Source organism: Penaeus monodon, chromosome 17 (assembly GCF_015228065.2).
Source record: "Penaeus monodon isolate SGIC_2016 chromosome 17, NSTDA_Pmon_1, whole genome shotgun sequence".
NCBI classification, from domain to species: domain Eukaryota; kingdom Metazoa; phylum Arthropoda; class Malacostraca; order Decapoda; family Penaeidae; genus Penaeus; species Penaeus monodon.
In genome coordinates this window covers 32,755,116-32,760,115 of record NC_051402.1, presented here as the reverse complement: position 1 = coordinate 32,760,115, position 5,000 = coordinate 32,755,116, and the positions used below count along the sequence as shown (strand labels likewise).

The window sequence follows — 5,000 nt, the reverse complement described above, 5'->3', positions numbered from 1 at the left end:
TGCTGTCCGAATCTTGCTCGCGAGGCCGCAGCTCTGCGCTCTCTCGGGAGCTTTCTTTCAAGGCCTACGCTCATTCGGAGTGGACCTCCGGCAGCGATATGTCGAACTACCCGTGTCCGCCAAAGCGCAGGACGAGGCCATGCAGCGCCAAGAGCCCCATGGTCAAGCCCGAGATCTCTTCTTCCTCTGAGCTTGCTTCTTTAGCCGTATCCTCTGTCTGCATTCCTGATTCTCCGCATCATGTATTGGCTTGGCAGGGGTTTTTACGGCCGGATGCCCTTCCTGCCGCCAACCTCTTTTAGTCGCCTCTTACGACACGCAGAGGGTACGTTGGACCTATTCTACCCCGGGGTCCACACGGATCATAGATGTTTTCACAATGACATGGCTAAATAGGCAGAGATCTCTCCACTTCCCTGCTATGCTTGCAATACCAATGCAATGGTAATGTGTACTGTATACTTGAACTATAGTTTTGTTATTCTGTTTCATCATGTATAACTGTACATAGTCCAGTCTTTGAGATTATGAAAAAATAGGCTTTGTGTAGGTTTCACCTAGAAAATGTTAATAATGATAAACAACATGCCATACTCAAGTAAGTTCAATAGACGATTCGAAATTATAGAACACCCGAAACAACGGGTCCATCGTTGTTTCCCAAAAACAAAGAACGATCAGCTTAACTTTAACAAAAATATTCTTCCTAGACGTGTGTTGACGTTTTCCCCTAAATATTCTTGTGTTTATCCTTGCCAAAAAAGAACATCGACCACGAGTGATAGCGAGTGGAGTAAATATCCTCCTCAACTGAATGGCCTATTACCGAATAAAAAGAGCAAATAAATAAATATAATAGAAACGATAGGGTACAAAGATAGATAAAGTGAATGAATAAAGAACAAACATTATTATGATTTGATGTGTCATCATCATCATTTAACGGTAGGTTCATGTCTGAGCCGCCGTGGTCACAGCATGATACTCAATTGCAGTTTTCACGTTGTGATGCTCTTGGAGTGAGTACGTGGTAGGGTCCCCAGTTCCTTTCCACGGAGAGTGCCGGTGTTACCTTTTTTTTTTTTTTTTTTTAGGTAACATTCTTTTCTTATCTTATCCGGGCTTGGGACCAGCACTGACTTGAGCTGGCTTGGCCACCCAGTGGCTAGGCAGGCAATCGAGGTGAAGTTCCTTGCCCAAGGGAAACAACGCGGCGGTCGGTGACTCGAACTCTCGAACTCAGATTGCCGTCGTGACAGTCTTGAGTCCGACGCTCTAACCATTCGACCACCGCAGCCTTGACGATCATGTGCTTCCATGATTTTTCTTGGCAATTTAGAGCGGTGGTTTGCCATTGCCTTCCGCCCGGTGTTTTTATCGAGTCACCATCTCTATTTACCCGGCACTGACTTGGGCTGACTTGGTCCCCCAGTGGCTAGGTAGGCAATCGAGGTGAAGTTTCTTGCCTAAGGGAAACAACGCGGCGGTCGGTGACTCGAACCCTCGAACTCAGATTGCCGTCGTGACAGTCTTGAGTCCGACGCTCTAACCATTCGGCCACAGTGGCCCCTATTTGATGTGTAATAGGTCTTAATTAACTGAGTGGGAAAGGGAGTTAGCGCTGCCCCCCCCCCCCTTATCTGCTGTCATCAGGAAGGATAAATTAATCACCTAATGCCGTTTTATGATAGTTTGCTTTGGCATATTAGTTTAGTTTTTTTTTCTACCCTATATACACAGAGTGAGGTATGTGCTGTTATATCACTAACAGCGGGTCCCAACGATTTTACATTCGCAACCACAAACACCTCGACTCGGCGATATAATTTTTTGATGAAGAAAGAAAAAATATTTAGCAGCCTTAGTTTACCTAGTTGTTATACATTATTCCTTGATGACATGACTTCATAGTATATCCTTAATATGAGCACTTGCGAACTTCTAGCAAATTGTCTACAAAAATGTCCCTCAAACATTCGCTTTAGGAACTACTATTCTAGAGTGAATTCTATAGTTAATCAAATTTAAGGATAAATGTTTTCACTAGGAGAGGACTGGTATCGTAAGGAAGGAGCGTAACAGGAATCTTTTCGCTATAATGTAACCCGAAGAGAGTCTTCGTTCCAGTTTACATAAAATATGATGGTATTAGATCACATTTTGTTCAGTTATTGAAACTTTACTTAGATTTTTTTTGAAATTTGAATTCAGATAAGATTACAACATCACTTATGTACGTTATCAAAAACTTAATATGTTCTGCAATGAAATTCTAGCAATAATAGCAACGGCATGTTTTCTTAAAGTAGAATCTTCAATAGCAATTAAAAATCTAAACCTATAACTAAATAAACACTCTAAAGGAGTTTGATTTTTAGGTAGTTTATATACTGGTTAAGTTGCCATATAAGCTTGAGTTAACCTAACGAAAACCCGTCATAGTTATTTAATAAATTGTATGCAATATCAGGCTGTTTTGTAGAGCAATTGACTAAATTTAAGCTCTTTGTACACTGAGCGAATCATCAGTCACTTTACACGTCAGTCAAGTTTTTAAAAATATATTGTTACGTTATGTTGGTTACATTGGTCGTCACAGTTTGATCTATTTCACCGGCAGTTCAGTATATTTGTGTCAAAAGGTGTGTATGTGGTAGCATATAGGATAACACGTTAGTTTCATTAAAAAAAAAAAAAAAAAAAAAAACTATTTTGCTCTTTAGCTGAAGGAAGTAACCACTCTTATGTAGAAATAGACGCATAGTAATTATTTCTTCTATAGTATTCTTTTAATATATATATAAATATATAAATATATATATATATATATATATATATATATATATATATATATATATATATATATATTCACACACACACACACACACACACACACACACACACACACACACACACACACACACACACACACACACACACACACACACACACATATATATATATATATATATATATATATATATATATATATATATATATATATATATATATATAACAAAACAAGAAATCTTCATTTTCCCTAATAAAATAAACAATGCATACCACTTCCCCAAGTCCCTGAAAGCTTCTCGTGCAAAAGCAAATGAATTACTGAATGCGATTTGATCAAAATCCCATTCCACAGATAATAAAAAATGTACGACAAAATCCTCTTCATCTCGTAGTGCAACATGTATCGTTTGCAATATAAATCATCAACTTCTTGCATTTATTACAGTTTTAGGCAGAATGCACCTTATGATTATTGGTAAGGAGAATACTTCCCGGCACGTAAACACATTCACAATAAATTTACTTTCAGATACGATAGAATTATTGTGGATTTAATGCAGTTTTCCGGTTGAAACCCTGATATATTGATTCGCTTCTTTTTACTGATGTTATATATACCAATATCCTATTTATGGTGGTTATGCGTTCTGCCTCTTCACTTCAGAATCTGTCAGTTTATTGGGTATGATACACCAAGTGGTGGTCACCACCATTTTCGTCTTAGAATAGTGGGGTCACGCGGTTATGCGCATGTATACAGGTGTTGTGTACATGTATATTGATATAGATGTTCAAGAAGCATATCTAATGTATATGTGTGTTTGAATATTTGTGTGTGTGTGTGTGTGTGTGTGTGTGTGTGTGTGTGTGTGTGTGTGTGTGTGTGTGTGTGTGTGTGTGTATGTGTGTGTGTGTGTGTGTGTGTGTGTGTGTGTGTGTGTGTGTGTGTGTTTGTAGAAGGCCACCATCAGCCGATGTCGACTATGACATTATTGTCTCTACCCATATATATACATACAACATACATACATACATACATACATACATACATACATACATACATACATACATACATACATACATACATACATACATACATATGTATGTATATATATATATATATATATATATATATATATATATATATATATATATATATATATACATATACATATATTCTATCTTAGCATCATCAGCTCGCTCCAAAGCTCTCCACAGAGCCTTCATAGCTCAGTGGCTAGAGCGCTGGTCTAGTAAACCAGAGGCCGGGAGTTCGATCCTCCCTGAAGGCACGTGGAGAGGATACTTTTCCTCCTTTAAGATAAAGAGTAAACTTCGAATTCATTCCTATGATAAGATGCCCACTTCACATAATTTAAGAAGATGCTTAGAAGTCATATCAGAAAGATTGTAAAGATTGCTACAAATATGTGAGGAGTATGTCCATAAATTTCAATGTTCTGTATGTTGCAGAGAAATAGGATAAGCTAGAGTGTATATATATATATATATATATATATATATATATATATATATATATATATATATGCATATATATATATACATACATATATATATATATATATATATATATATATATATATATTTTTTTTTTTTTTTTTTTTTTTTATTTTTTTTTTTTTTTTTTTTTATTTTTTTTTTTTTTTCTTTTTTTTTATGAATTCTGAGCATTGGCAATTTAGAACATCCATTGTGTTTTATTCTCCAGGAACTGATCTATTAAGTACTCGTGTAGACTTTATTGTTTTATGTTATTTATCTACTATTATAATCATACATATATATATATATATATATATATATATGTATATATATATATATATATATATATATATATATATATATATATATATATATATATATATATATATATATATATATATATATATATATATATATACTTCTTTGTGGGAGGGATAAGTCAATTTTACAGACAATGAGGGGGAGAAAAGAGAAAAACACTTTGTTGGAAATAATTTACGGTTACAACCTACTCTTTCATTTCCTTTGATGCCTTATAGTATGAAAAGTTTCTCCACTTTCAGTTGTATAAAAGCTCTCTTTGATATGTACACCGTGCGCGCGCCTGTGTGCGTGTGTGGTGGGGGGAGGAGGAGAAGAGCGAGGAGGAGTAGTATAGCATTAGTAAAGCAGCAGTAGAGGTAGTATAAGAAATTAAGGATTGT

At 35.8% G+C, this 5,000-nt stretch overlaps 1 non-coding gene across 1 annotated transcript; it reads left to right on the top strand.

Moving 5' to 3' along the window:
• Nucleotides 1-4,012: 4,012 nt before the first annotated feature.
• Nucleotides 4,013-4,085, top strand: Trnat-agu. Its single transcript has one exon. It is a non-coding gene; the product is annotated as a tRNA-Thr (tRNA).
• The last annotated feature ends 915 nt before the right edge of the window (nucleotides 4,086-5,000 follow it).